Source organism: Protopterus annectens, chromosome 15.part0, assembly GCF_019279795.1.
Source record: "Protopterus annectens isolate FY-2018-M chromosome 15.part0, PAN1.0, whole genome shotgun sequence".
Classification (NCBI taxonomy): Eukaryota; Metazoa; Chordata; order Ceratodontiformes; family Protopteridae; genus Protopterus; species Protopterus annectens.
The window spans coordinates 6,943,860-6,959,956 of NC_056749.1; the positions used below are offsets into that span (position 1 = coordinate 6,943,860).

At 43.0% G+C, this 16,097-nt stretch overlaps 1 protein-coding gene across 1 annotated transcript in view; it reads right to left on the reverse strand.

The window, feature by feature from the left end:
- The window catches only part of CC2D1A (coiled-coil and C2 domain containing 1A), a 3,016,164-nt gene that overhangs the window by 1,498,743 nt on the left and 1,501,324 nt on the right, over nt 1-16,097 (reverse strand). The window lies entirely within an intron of this gene.

The window sequence follows — 16,097 nt, forward strand, 5'->3', positions numbered from 1 at the left end:
AGAGGCGACCAGCGACAGGTCGGAAGGCAAAATGGAGGCTGAAGGCCTAATGGACTTGGACTCAATCAAGGCCTCTGGTTGTACATCAGCGGACTGCAAAGACATCTCACTGGCTACTGCCTGACCAACAACCAACCTAACCTCATCCGAGGACTTAGCTTTCTGAGGCCTGTCGTGGTCCTTATCCTTACGTTTCTTCAGAACATCTGAAGCCTGAAGACCGGCGGACGCCATACCAATGAACTTAGGGCAAACTCCAAAATGCCTAGCCAAAATCTTAGCCCGACGACGGACAGTACGCGGATTAAAGGAGGCACAGAGATCACACTTGGGAACATCGTGGTCAAGGGCTAAACAAATAATGCAATAGAAATGAAAATCTCTATGGGAAATCTGCTTTCCATAGGTAAGGCAATTATTAACTTTTTCTGACATTCGTTAACGCAAGAAAAGAGGATCCCCTCAACAGGGTACTTAGCTGTAGTAGACTTCAACTCTTGTAGTTGGAAACCAACAAAGGTAAACTGCCAACTGGCACTCGTGCATGAAAAGCTTCTGCTTCGGGATCCACAAGGAAGACTGAGGAAGTGACGTCGGCTGCCTCTTTTTGTATCGGACGCCCTGACGTCCTTGACAACCGACAGCAACCAACGTCATTTTTACTTACCTTTGGTATTCTGGCCGACTGAGGGCTACCGGGAGCCAGATAACCCATTTGTTAGGACTGCAACAGTGAAACACGATGAACATCTGAAAGATCATTTTATTGTGTGGCCATAAAGTAATTTAATTCCAGCTATTTTTCTGAAGTTAACTTCCTGTTTCCCATTTGCCACTGTTAAAATATACACATTTAAACAGTAACAATAGTGCAGGTACATTTCTGTTCTATTCCAGTAGGGCATGCTATAGTTACATTTTAAGCACTTTGCAAAAACTTTTTCAACACACACTTCTGTACCAGCAGTTTGATATACACCTGACATACAGTGCTAAATACAGCTGTAACACAAGCATCTTACAAATCATTTTGATATTCACCAATGACATACAATTATTTACAAAAATCCAGATAGCTGGGCTGGCAGTATCCCCCTTTGTCACAGGTGGGCAATGGGACAAGATATGCAATAGTGAAAAAGTGTCAGAGGGGAAGCCAGAAAGGAAAATATAACAAAGGAGGGTAGATTTCTTAAGAAATATCAGAATATTTGGGATGGAAAGTATGACATTATTAGCAGGAACCCAGACAAAATTAACATACTATTCTCCAAGGTACAACAATTAGGTTAGACAAGAAAGGAATTGTATTTCACAATAGCATAGATATGGAGTGGAAAGTTTTGAAACGGGGACAGTAACTATTTCAGATCAAGGACCATAAAGATTAAGATGCAGGGTAATGAAGTAAAAAAAAGATGCTATGATTTTCCTACTTACCTGTTAAAAAGAGTGCAACTTAAGGAACGGATAGTAGAAACAGTTCAAAAGTTGTTAGGAAAGACGCAGTTCTTCAGATGGGATCACTGAGTAGTAGGATAAAATGTGAATGGAAAATACAATATAGTAGAAATGACAGAGACAGACATATGGGAAAGTAGTAACCGGAATTATCAAAGTTTAAAATATTGCAAATGAGGAGTTAAGTAATAGAACAATTAGAAGAGCAACTGTTGAGTCCTAAAGGGCAAATAAGAAAGGTTGCTGTTAAGCAAATATTTGTCATAATTCCAAAGCAATTTTTTTGTCCTAGCACCTGGAAGCTCCTATGATGAGAGCACTACCCCAAGACTCTCCCTTGCACATATCTTGTACCAATACCACTAAACCAATTTAGATTTTTTATTTTTTTATTTATTTATTTAACATTTGTTGACCGGGAATGTCCAACTAGGTTCCACAGAGCCTGTTTTCAGCGGAGGCCCGGGGAGAAACGCTCCAGATGCATGTCTTTGGATGTGTGCCCGAATAGCTTTAAGCTAATCAAACCAGCAGGTCGAGCTCCGAGCTTAGTATAGATCTTAAGTGATTTTTATTTTTCAAAATGCTCCAAAAGATTCTGCTGTACAATCATAAAAACGACACGGTGGCTCTTGGTTCTTCTTCTTCTTCAAATAAGATTCTCTTTTACTGTGTGATCTTTACAGAAGTTATTCAAGGGTATAAGTTCTACAGTACTCAAGAAAAATGAATCTTATTTGCAGGTAATATTTTCTATAAAATCCTCCCTAGTGAAAAAAGTCAGCATCCAGCATAAACCACAATCAGCTTTAAGAAGTGGTCAGAAAATGCTCCAAGATCAACAGAGACTAGGTAAAGACCTGGAAACTGACAAGAGAAACCACAAGAGTTGAATGAAGTACTCGGGTCTCTAATCCCTCAGGAAGCAGAGGAAATGTGTGGAACTGAAAAAGAATGGCAGTGCCTCAGATCAACATGTGTGAAGACTAGGTATATCACACAGTCTGATCTACGTTTAAGAAGCATTCCGGTGAGTGGGCATGTAAATATAAGTGCTGAGCACATGTAAGTAAGAATGCCATTTTGAGTGAGCAGCCAGAGTGACAGCATGCATTCGTGTAGTAGTCAGTCAGTTAAAGTTTAATGTTCCTGCCATCCATCCTGATGTGTTTGCATGTAAACTACTTAAATGAGCAGCCAAGTCGCTTCATCTTATTCAGATGTACGAGTACCATACTGTACATAAGAGGCCAAGCCAACTTTACATATAAGGTACATAATAACGAAAGCTGCTGGTACAACTCAAAAGCCCAAAGTGAGTGCAGGCAACGTGGGAGACAGCTAACCAATTTCCTTTCTTAGCCTCTAACAAAGAGGCTAGATCATCAGTTGCAATAACAAAGATCAAGGCATCAACAGCACTCTACCATGTTCTGTAAAGAGTTAGTGGATGGCACAAAGAAACTATCATTTTGCAAAGAAAAAGACAAAATGGCAAAGATAATCATCATATGCTACTTATACAGGATGCCAGCAACAACCTGTTCATCAGTCCACAGGACATCAAAGGCAGATGGAAGGAATAAATCCAGCAGCTTCTGAATGAAAGAAAACCCCACAGATACTGTACTGCCTCCAGACACAGCCTATGATGAAAGAGGAGGAGCTCACCATAGAAAAAATAAGAAAAGCACTTAGGAATATGAAGTTAGAAAAAGCAGGAGACTCAAATGAAGTCACAGCAGACATGATCAAGATGTTAGGTGAGAAAGAAGAGGAACGACTCCTGAGGGTACTCACAGCAGTATGGAGGGAGAGGCACATCACAGCTGACTGGAGAATAAGCATACTAAAAACCAGTGTAGAAGAACAAGGGACATTCACAACTGTGGACAGTACAGAGGTATCAAACTCCTGTCACACTGTATGAAAGTTCTAGTTAAAAAGGAATGCAGAGCAGGAGAAAGTAAGAAAGACGGTGAGCAGTTCAGACTCCAATCAGGATGCAGCACAACCGACCTGACGTTTGCAATGAGACACAGTTGGGAAGAAGCTAGAAATGAGAAAAAAGCCAAACTGGGTATTCCTAGACTTGAAGAAAGGAGATGACAAGGCCCCAAGAAAGCTGATTTGGGCATTCCTGTGAGTTGTGAAGTCCCAGAAGCATTGACAGAATTAGTGCAAGCTATGCACAAGGACCTAATGACACAAGTACAAAAACTATTTGGACTTCACAAAGGGGTTCCCAGTGGGAGTGGGTGTACATCTAATGGATTTATGTAGTATCAGTGGTACAACAGGTAGCAAACTTCCCTTTGGTGCAGAAGGCTGCTGGTTCTATTCCTACACCAGGCAGATAGATAGACTGCTGACCCTGCCGTGTAGCATAAGGGTGTGCTGCACTCCTAAGTGCATTGTCCTTCAGCTGAGATGTTATACTGAGGCCCCATCTGCTTGATTTGGTCATAACTCAGGTGGATGTAAATGATCCCATGGCACCTTTTGAAAACAGTAAAGGAAGTTTCCTGATGTCCAGCCAAATCTTCCCTAATAGTATAACTACCATCTTCAGTCTCCCCTGAATAGAGTTTACTATCCTAGCGGGACTAAACTGTTCAACAAATGATCAAAACAAATTGTAGTTGGCACAGAGGATTAAGGCTGAGAGCTGTAGTTCCTGAGACATAGGATCTGATTTCCTCAGTCCTGATTTGCCTGCTGTGTGACCCCAAGCAAATCACTTCACTAGACATTGCTCCCAGGAGCCTGTCTCCAGTGAGCCTACTTGCTTAATAAACAGATATTTGGGGCTGGGGGTTGGCATAATGGATAAAGTGTTTACCTTACAGACACAAGGTACAGGGTTTGAGTCCCACCTTTGGTCACACTCTGGTTATTGGCTGGACATGTAATAGTCTGCAGACCGATTGCCTAATATTTACCTATGAAACACTGCTCTCGGGCTGAGTCTGAAAAATAAAGGTCCATGGAGATCAATGCTCTTTCCCAGAAAACAAGTATAAATAAAGGAAATAAAACATCAGGGTTCCACTCTGAGCCCACTGCTGTTCAAACTGGTAATGGACTGCATTAACAAACAAGTCAGATTAGATGGATTAACAAAGGTGCTGTATTCAGACGATGTGGCATTACAAGCAAACTCTCAAAAGAACTTCAGTAAAGAACAGGGGAAGGAAATGCAAATCTGAAGTCATGTAATGAAACTGAAGACAGATAAGACAGTTGCAACAGCAGCAAATGAGAGAAATCAGAAGAAGCTGAGAATTGAGATAGAAGGGAAAGTGGTGGAACTCTTCAAGCATCTGGGAGGGGTGGTCATGGAGAAGGGAAGACTGAATGAGGAGATCAAAGCTAGAATCAGAGAGGCTGCAGTCAACTGCCACAGACTGGTCAAAGTTACTGTATGTCAAAAGAATGCCAAAGAAACTGAAAGTAAGGTGTACAAAACAGAGGTGAGACCAGTACTACTGTATGGTACAGAAACCGGAGCAGTGAAGGCAGAGCAGCTGAGGAATGTAGAGATGATGGAGTGTGCTTGAGATACATGGTACGATGTACAGAGTGGGACAAATGAAGAAATGAGGACATTAAAGCACAGGCCTCCAACTGCAGAGAAGGTAAAAGAACTGATTACTGTGGTTCGGGCATATGGGCAGGAAAGCAAATCTGGTAGAACAAAAGGGCAATAAAAGAAAGCCATATGGAACAAAGGATCATTTGTTATTTAATAAAGTCATAGTGGAGAACTGTAAAAAGGGGAAGAATCTAAGTATAGCATGGATTGACTACAAAAAAAGCATTCAATAGTAACCCACATTCATGGATAAAAGAGTGCTTAAAAATGTATAAGATACATCCTACACTGTTCGACTACATTACAGTGACCATGAAACAGTGGCAGACCATTTTGCAATTAAACAATGATAAAGGACAAATTATTATCCCAGGGATAAAATTTCAAAGGGGGATATTCCATGATGACTCTGTCACAGCTGCTATTCTGCCTTGCCCTTAACCCATTAAGCTGTCTACTTAACAGCTTAGGTTGTGGCTATAATTTGGCTCTTAGAAAACAACAAAGTGTAAAGACTTCTCATCTTCTGTTTGTCGATTATTTAAAACTGTATAGCTCATCAGATGATGAACTGAAAGCACAACTGCAAGTTGTCAAATCTTTTTCAGATGATACAAGAATGTAATTTGGTCTTGATAAATGTGCAAAAGAAACCTTTAAAGCAGGAAAACTGCAACAACAGGAAAAAAAAGAAGTTATGCACTTACCATAATGTTCCATGCGAGTTGTTCATCTCGCCTTCATTCTTACAAATGGGTTCGGAGCTGATCCCTCGGCTCCGAGTCGGCCGCTTTCACAAGCTCGAGGTCTTCGAGTAGCTCGAGGCCAAGTCCCTATCCTATGATGCTCTCTGCCAGGTTCCTATCAGCATCTCGAACGCTAACAATATCGAATACGATATTGCCACCGTGAGAATGCCGAAAGTGTAAAACATCGAACGGGTAAACGGAAATCTCTGTAAGGGGAGATTTCGGTTTACTTCAATGTAGTGCAGTCTCGGAGTTTTTATATTTAAGTAGGGGGGGGTTGTGGGGGGTGCAGCCCCCCTGCCTACACTCTTTTGTTTTGTTTTTTTGGCATTTTTTTTTTTTTTTTTTATCGGCATTCAAAAATTTAATAGTTTGATCATTTCAGTTCCATATTTAGTGATTCGAACTATTAAATTTTCGAAATGCTGATATAGACCCTCTCTGCCTCACCTCAGATCTAGTTTCCTGATCCCAATATATACAACATAAGTAATATGAGTGTAACGTCAGCCAGAGTAAGAAATCCTATACAAAGACCCACCAGACCCGAAATCTCTGACTCGTTCTTCGAGAAGCCTGGAGGGGGTAGGCAGGAGGGAATGTAAGAATGAAGGAGAGCTGAACAACTCACACAGAACGTTATGGTAAGTACATAACTTCTTTATGTGAAGTTGTTCAATCTCACCGTTCATTCTTACAAATGGGTAGCATCCCAAGCACCATTTATCCTGGATGGCCTCACGGGAGTATATTCCTGAGGACAGTGGAACCAAAGGAAGCCCTGTCCCTTGAGGCCTTATCTACTTTGTAATGCGTAATATAGGTATGTGGCTTTGACCAAGTGGCAGCTGCACATATTGTGTCTAATGGCAGTCTAGCCATGTAAGCTGAAGTAGAAACAGCCCTTGTGGAGTGCGCCTTCACTTTATGTTCTAACGGTTGATTCACGGAAGAATATGCGAATTTTATATAATCTGTTAACCATTTGGAAAGAGTGACTTTAGACACTGGTTGCCCTTTCTTGGTATCAGAATGAGAGACAAAAAGTATTTCTGATTTTCTAAACTCTTTGGTTCTATCTAAATAAAATTTGAGTTGTCTGTGTACATCAAGTTTATGCAATATATACTCCAACTTGTTGGAATGGTTGCTGAGGAAAGTTGGAAGTTCAATTGTTTGATTCAAATTAGGCTCTGAACCAACCTTTGGTAGGAAGGATGGATTATTCCGGAGAGACACTCTGTCAGGGTGAAAAAACAAGTATGGAGGTTTAATAGATAAGGCCTGTAGCTCAGACACCCTGCGAGCAGATGTAATAGCCACCAAGAAAATGGTTTTCCAAGACAGGAATTTTAATTGGCAGGACGATGCAGGCTCAAATGAAGAAAGAATAATCCTAGATAGAACAAAGTTCAGGCTCCAGGGAGTGAAAGGTTGTCTAACTGGTGGTCTAAGATGCATGGTTCCTTTTAGGAAGGCTCTACATAACTTGTGACACATGAGATTTGAGCCTTCCGATCTGCGGTGAAAATTTGAAATTGCAGCCAACTGAACACATGTGGTAGCTGCTGCAGCATCTTCATTAAAAAGTTTAGTCAAGAACTCTTAATATGCTAGCAAATGGGGCTATGTACGAGTCAATATTATTTTGAGAAGCCCACAAAGTGAACTGCTTCCACTTGCTGACGTATAACTTTCTGGTTGACGCCTTGTGTAAAGATACAAGGATATGCTGCACTTCTGTGGAAAGATTGTGGGACCTGGCTATGTTGGAAATCAGAGCATTGAAGCTGTCAATTTCAGAGAGTGAAGTGAAGGATGAACAGCCCCTGATGAATGTGTCAGCAGATCTGGAACTGGGCCCAGAATCCAAGGTTCCTCTAGTTGGTAGAGTCAAAGGAAAGGGAACCAAATCTGTCGAGGCCAATAAGGGGCTATCAGAATTACAGTCCTTCCCAAGGCTTTGGCTTTCTGCAGAAATTTTGGAATCAGGAGAATGGGTGGAAACGTGGATGAGAGAATCCCTTGGGTTTGGTATTCATGGGAGATGTAAACAGGTTGCAGCAAGGCTGGCCCCATCTGTGGAAAATCCTTTCCGCTACCTTGTTTTTGAGGGACCACTCGTGCGGCATCAGAATAGCTCTGCTTAGTTTGTCCGCGATCATGATGGATTTCCCCGGGATGTGCGTCACTATCAGAAAGCACCAGGAGGATACAGCCCACTGCCCAACTCTTAGGGCTTCTCAACACAGGGGAAGCATCCGTGGTCACTGTGGCTGATGGCAGGGGAAGAACAAATGGGCGACCTACTGTTACATGGTGGCTGGTCAACCACCATTGTATATCCTTTCTGCATGAATCTGTAATGATTATCAAGAATGACATTGGAAGTTGTTAGTAAGACTACTGGGTGAAGAGTAACCACTGAAGTATTCTCTTGTGCATGCACCCTAGAGGAACTGCTATGAGAGTTGCTGCCATAGTACCTAGCAGTTTCAAAACTTGAGAGGCTGGTACTTTGTTTTGTGCCAGAATGTCTGATGCCTGTTGTCGAAGTGTGACTATTCTTTCCAGGGGCAGTTTTACCACGGCAGTGGTGGTGGTGTCTAAATCTGCTCCGATAAAGGAAATATGCTGCGATGGTGACAGCGCAAACTTGTCGAAATTTATAGTAATTCCTAACTGGGAACACAGATTTAGAGTGAGGTCCCTGGATTGAACTAGTTGTTGCCTGGTGGTGCAGTGAGGAGCCAGTCATCCAGGTACAGAAACACTCGGAATCCTAGACGCCTCAGGTGAGCTGTAACCACTGCCATGCATTTGGTAAACACTCTGGGGGCTGTTGTGAGACCAAAGGGCAGTGCTCACATATAATGACTGGCTCCCAGCTGGAAACGCAGGTGATCTCTGGTTTGTCTGGCCATTTTGATATGGTAGTACGCATCCTTGAGATCTATAGAGCACATCTAATCGCCTGTTCCTAAAAAATGGAAGAATCGACCGAAGCGTGACCATCCGGAACTTCTCTTTCTTTACAAAAGTGTTGAGTTTGCTGAGGTCCAAGATAGGCCTCCAGTCCCCTGTTTTCTTAGGAACCAAAAAGAATCTTGAGTAGGTTCCAGATCCGATCTGGTCTGGTCTGCTGGGACTGGCTGGATGACTCATTTCTAGCAACCATTGAATCTCTATGGTTGCTTGATCCCTGAGACTGGGTGGAATGTCTGGGATTTTCTTTCGTATGGAGGGTGGCTCTGTGAAAGGAATGACATATACTCTGGAAATAATGCTTTGTACTCAGAAGTCTTTTGTAATTTTTAGCCAGGCGTCTGGATACAAAGACAAGTGACCCCCGACTGCCTCCACAGTAGGACAGTCGGGCCTCCTTTCAGGAGTGCTGGTAAGGCTTGCCAAAGAACTGATCCCTGTCTCCCTGGTTTTGCGGACCCCCTCTGCCACCTGGGCAGCGTCTTCCAATATTGCCCCCTCCTCTGCCCCTGGAGGGGGGTTCACTGCATGTGTTCTGAAAGGCTGCTTGGGACTTGCGAAACCACATCTTTCCTCCCTTTTGCCCTTTGGGGTAAGGTCTAGTAGAGGTCAAAAAACAGACTCCTACTGCAGAAAGCGTCTTCCATCTTCTTCACACCTAGTGAGGGTCTCCTTGACTTTAGGCCCGAAAAGGGATGAGCCATCAAATGGGGTATTAACAAAGGAAGACTTGAAGGCTTCCATAAAGGAGCATAAACACATCCAGGAATGTCTCCGAAGAGCTACTCCCGAACCTGCTGCCTGACTCATGCCATCTGCTGCATAAGAGATGAGACGCATGGATGAGTTAACTACAGAATTAAGAGTATTGAGCTGGGATGTCACCTTATCAGGAACACCCTCAGCTGCAGTACTCTGTAGAGTACCTCCAAGCTCTTTAAGGAGATCTCTCTGAAGTCTGGTAAAGTGTGTCAAATAGTTGAGCGATCGCATAGCAAAAGTCGCTGAATAAAAAATGCGTTTCCCATACCTGTCCATAATCCTGGAATCTCTATTAGGGGAGTGGACAGTAGAAGAGGTTTCAAACATCTCTTTCTTGGTGGCCGCCGCCACCACCATGGCATCAACTGGCACTCCTTTGGTTAGAAACATTTTGTCCTGTAGTGAGGTGATAAACTTGTTGGGCCTCCGAGGGACAGGTTCCACAATATCAGAAGACTCCGACGCCCTTCGAGCAACTAAATCCATTAATTCATCGGAGGGTGGAGTCACCCAGGAGGTGGAGGGTTGAGACCCAAAGGCCTTCTGAAGCACAGACTCATCATCAGTAGTGGTAATGAACTGCCAGCCACCCCTCTCTGTCTTAGGATCTCTAGGATATCAGCAAAAGAGATATCCTCCGAGGGGGACTGTGGGAACCCTTCTGACTCCTCTAAGTCAGTGTCTGATGTGACAGACTCCTACGGGGAGTCTAAATGCCTCCTCGTGCAAAGCTTCTTCCTGGGAACCTCATCAGTGGGAGCTTCTGGTGAGGTCTCAGTAGAAAATGGGTCACCCAATGTGGCTGAGGTTCTGGGTCTCTACGCTTTAAGGGGACCTGCGATATAAGACATGGCACGCGGCATTTTCTGGGATGAGGAAGTAGGCCCTGATGAAGTGGGTGTCTTAGAAGACATAACTCTCCTCATGGCATCGAAAGCCCCACTGCTCCGATGCGAGAAAGCAGACGGTTCCGAAGAAGATGGCAACTTCCCCAGCTCTGAACCAGAGGAAGGAGCCGAGCTCATCTGTGCCGACGCTCCGAGCGGAAGGGTCAGAATCGACCCATTGGTTCGACCCCCCCCGGAGCCGACTGGAGAGTGTCCGTTCCCAGACTCCTCGAAAGGCATCAAAGTAGTCTGAGTCGAAGGAGCCGATGGCACTGGAACAGGCCTCAGCTCAGAGGGTTCCACAATCATCAGTTCTACCTCCTCCGGCTCTGAAGGCCCTGCTCGGCTTGGAGGAGGATCAGACACAGTAGGCAAGGATGTCTTCGGCTCCAAAACCGGTTGGGTCAGAGCAGACAACAATTTAGCTAATGCCGGGTTCTTGAGGAGCCACTGCACCACTCAGTCGACATCCACATTGGAGAGGCTCGTTGAAGTATGAGTCGAAGGGATGAATGAAGCCACCGATTGTAAAATTAGTGATTTCAAAACTTCGGAGACCGGTTCCGAAAAACTTGCTCGGTTCTGAGGACTGTAGAACCGGCGACTGCACCTTCTCATCCAATTTCGGAGCCGAAGACTTTGGCTCCAAAGAAGCTTTCGAAGATTTAGATCCCTTCGAAGATTTAGAAGTCTGGTCAGCCTTATCAAGAGCATCCTGAAAGTCAGGTTTCAACAACCCTCTGTCCACGAACTTTCTCTTACGTTCTAACAAGACCCTGCTGCTGAACGAATGACAAATGGAGCAGTCCTCCTGAAGATGAACTGCACCCAGACAATAAACACAACAAACATGTGCATCAGTAACTGACATTTTTTGACCGCATTTAGGGCATTTCTTAAACCCTGACTTCTGTCTCTTTCTCCTTATGATCACCCATAATGAAAATGAAATAACTAAATATATGTATGTATATATATATATATATATATATATATATATATATATATATATATATATATATATATATATATATCTGCCTAGACTAACACCACACTCTAGATAATAGTCAAAGATTCAAACAACTATAACTGCCTAGACAAACAAACATTCTGGCTAGGCTAACACCGCATCTAAGGTAAACTGTTAAGCTGCAAACAGCTATAACAGTTAAAGCTATAAAGAACAACCCTCTGACACTAAAAGTAACAGTCATAAACACTGTAAATGGAGTTAGGGACTAACTAAAACACGGCCATGAAAGGCCTAAGAGCAGCCGCTCTATAAATGAAGATATTCCTCAGAAAATCATTAAAGAAAAAGACTACGTACTAGTCTAATGTCAAACTAGGACAAAATACACCCTTTTCAGAAAATGTCCTATAGAAATATATACACTAAATTTAGTAAAGAAGAAAATACTGGCCCAAGCTCCACTCTTGACCTCCGATCTGTTGCAGCGACAAACTAGATCTGAGGTGAGGCACAAAGCATCATGGGATAGGGACTTGGCCTCGAGCTACTCAAAGACCGCAAGCTCGGGAAAGCTGCCGACTCGGAGCCCAGGGATTGGCTCTGAATCCATTAGTAAGAATGAACGGCAAGACTGAACAACTTCATATCATCAGTTTGGGACAAGAATGTGATGTAAAAGAATAAGAAGTTATGTACTCACCATAACGTTCCATCTGAGTAGGTAAACTTCACTTGTCAGCAACCTTTGGGAATCGGATCCGATCTCGGATCCGAGCCGGCAGTTTTCAACAGCTTTAGATCTGAGGTCCATGCTTCTCCCCCTACCCATAATCCCCTGCAACCCTGACTGACCTCAGATCAAGTTTGCCCAACAGCAGAGACTGCTAACAATGATTAATCCCAAGATAAGTGGGTAAAACCCATGGACCTAAGTATGAGAACATTCGCAACTGAGGGGGCAGGAGGGAGGGACGGCTGCTGACAAATGAAGTTTACCTACTCAGATGGAACGTTATGGTGAGTACATAACTTCTTAATCTGAAGTAGTTAACTTCATTTGTGCAGCAACCTTTGGGACAGAGTCCCCAGCTACCTGAATCTTGGGCGGCCTTCATGGAAGGATGTTCCGGAGCACTGCAGAGCCAAAGGATGCTCTCCCTCTGGAGAAAATGTCCAATTTGTAGTGATTGATAAAAGTATGAGATGAAGCCCAAGTGGCTGCCGAGCAAATATCATCCAAAGAAACTCTAGCTCTTAAAGCCGCAGAGGTAGAAATAGATCGAGTAGAGTGGGCATGGCCTCCCTGAGGTGCGGGCCTGCCCGAACTTTCATATGCTAAAAGGATACACTGTGAAATCCATCTAGAGAGTGTGACTTTTTTTCCCCCTTTGTTATGGTAGTTAGGAAAAAAGACCGGCAAATTGATGGACTGGTTAATATTTGATTCAGAGGCAACCTTGGGAAGAAAGGAGGGATTGGTCCTGAGGTAAACTCTATCCTTGTGAAAGGTCAAGTATGGGGGTTTTACACAGAGGGCCTGTAGTTCAGAGACCCTTCGAGCCGAGGTGATAGCGACAAGAAAGGCCGTTTTCCATGACAAGAATTTAAGATCTATGGAAGCTGCACGCTCAAACGAGGGAGCTGTCAAGGCCTGAAGCACCAGCGTTAAATCCCAAGGAGGGACTACATCCTTCACTGGGGGTCTAAGCAGAAAGGTGCCCTTCAAAAAGGTCTTACACAATTTCGTGGTGATCAAAGGGCCCAATTCATTTCCAACGTGATAATGAGAGATAGCTGCTAGTTGGACCTTCACTGTGGAGGAACTCGCCCCCTGATGAAACAGTCCTGACAGAAAGTCTAATACAGCAGGCAAAGAAGCTGTAAAAGGATCCAAATTTTTGCGTTTTGCCCAAATGGAGAAACATTTCCATTTGCTCCCAGTTATGCCAATATTTTTATGAGAATATTTGAGAATAAATATATATATACCAACTCATTCTATAATAAATATGTCTATAGATATTTCCGTTATATTGATGACCTACTGTTTATATGTAGGGGTGGGCAGGATAATATTCATCAGTTTTTGGAAGAAATAGAGAATAACAACATGAATATAAAATTTGATGGACTACAAATCGGTAATACAGTACAATATCTGGATATTACCTTAAAAGGACAGAATAATGTATTGATAGAATATCAGTTACATAGGAAGTTTCAGGGTTCGGGCTCAGTGTTGTATGGGACAAGTTACCATCCACCACATGTGATTAAATCCATTCCTTACACTGAGTTTAATAGAGTGAAGCGACTATGTAGTAACCCTAATATTAGGGAGAAAGAATACTTATTAAGTTACAATAAATTTAAGAATAGAGGATATTCTGAGAGTGATTTAAAATATAGTTTAAGAAGAATTAAGAATAATAGTAATAATAATAGTATTGGTAACAGTTGTAACAATAAGGAAGCAAAAGATACAGTATATTTTGTTTCAACATTTTCTTTATTGTCTGAACAAGTTAAGAGACGAGTAATGTTTAGCTGGAATGTTCTTAAAAAGGAACTGGAACTTTTAAAAAATAATGGGCTTAGTTTCTCCTATAATAGAGGAAGAAATGTTCAGGACTTTATAGTACATAGTCGATTTAAGACACCGAGGATGTTAATGTACAAACAAGTGAAACATCAAGGCACAAGAAAATGTGGAAAGTGTACTATATGTAAGTACATAGTTCCACAGTTTAAAATTATTAATGGAACTGTTTTTGAAACTAGGGGAACTTTTAATTGTAAATCAGAACAGGTTATTTATGGTATAGAATGTCCTTGTGGCAAATTTTACATTGGAGAAACCAAAAGAACCTTGTGCTGCAGGTTAAAAGAACATGTTAGAGACATCAAAAATCAGAAAGAAAGTAGTCCTTTAGCTGTACATTTTTATAAATATCACAATAGTAAACCTGACAATTTAAAAGTCACAGTATTGGATAATGTTAATAATGAAGTATATTGTAGTGAACAACATGTAAAACAAATATTAAGGAGAAAGGAATTATGTCTTATACTAAAATTTAATACACTAAGTCCAAATGGACTGAACCATGATTGTTCTTGGAAAAGTTTGGTATAAGTTCATGATAATTGTATACATGTTTTTTTAAATATATTTTTAAATATTTGTAACTTGTTTCTTTAATTTAATTTGTAATTAACTGAGAGTAATTACTTAATTGTTAGTAGGGGTGTGTCTTTTGAAATGTATTTAAAGTGAGTTAATAGTCTTTGTGGAACTTTTACTCTGTAAAGGCAAGTTTTGCCGAGGCGCTAGAGAAAATTACTTGTGTTTTTACCTTCAAGTGGATTAAATATTTATCCAGACGTGCAGTGGAGTTTTTCTTTCGTGGTATTACAAACATTTCCATTTGCTGCTATAGATCTTTCTAGTAGAAGGCTTGTGCGCTGCTACTAGAATGGTTTTAACTGGGGAAGAGATACCGGGAGTCCTAGCTATGAGTGGAACTGGAGCAGCCAAACTGTGAGCTTGAGGTTGTCCAGGTTCGGGACTGGGAGATCTAGGGGGTGGGATATTAGATCTGGACGGGGATCCAGAATCCAAGGAGGATTCACCAGATGAGACCAAAGGTAAGGGGAACCAGGTTTGATGAGGCCAAAACGGGGCAATGAGGATAATCCTGCTCCCCAACCGACTGGCTTTCTGAAGAAACTTCAGCATCAGAGGAAGAGGAGGGTAAGCATAAAGAAGACTGGGAGGCCAAGCATGCACCAGAGCGTCTCTCAGGGGTTCCCCGGAGGGGGAAATGAGAGCGAAGTAGTCGTAACATTTTGTGTTCGAGGGAGAGGCAAAGAGATCGCAACAGGGTTGACCCCATTTGGCGAAGATCCGATTCGCTATCTCGGGATTCAGAGACCACTCGCATGGTAACAGGATGGTGCGACTTAGTTTGTCCACTAAGATGTTGGACTTTCCCAGAATGGGCGTTGCTATGAGAAAGTGGTTGGTGGAGATCGCCAATTCCCACACCCTCATGCCCTCTCGACAGAGTGGGTAAGACCTGGTTCCCCCCTGTTTGTTGATGTACCAGACAACAGACATGTCCGTCTGAATCGCAATCGTTCCTACAGGAAGAAGGTCCTGAGGTGCTTGCAATGCTAACAGCACTGCCCTCATCTCTAGGACGTTGATATGCAGTGAGGTCTCCATGAGGTCCCACGTGCCTTGGACTGTCCTGCCCGAACAATGCCCCCCCACCCGAGGCGGGAGGCTTCCCATGGTCATCGTGGCTAGTGGAGGGGTCATAGAAAAGGGGCGTCCTTGCTGGAGGTCCGGAGATTGGAGCCACCATAGGAGGGCCATCTTGCTGGCCCTGCTGAGGGGAATGGGATGGCTCAGAGGATAGTGAAGAAAGGACCACTGGACCTGGAGGGTCCATTGTAAGACCCTCATGTTCAAACGTGCCATTGGCAATAGGTTGATCGCTGCCGCCATCGAGCCAAGAGCTCTCAGGACCAATTCCGCCGGGGGAGCTGGAGATTGCAGAATGGCCTGCACGTATAGCCTCAGGGATAGTAGTCGGTCTGTGGTCAAGAAAGCTAGGAGCTTGTTTGTGTCCAATCTGGCCCCTATGAAGTCTATAGTCTGAGTTGGAGTAAGAGATGAC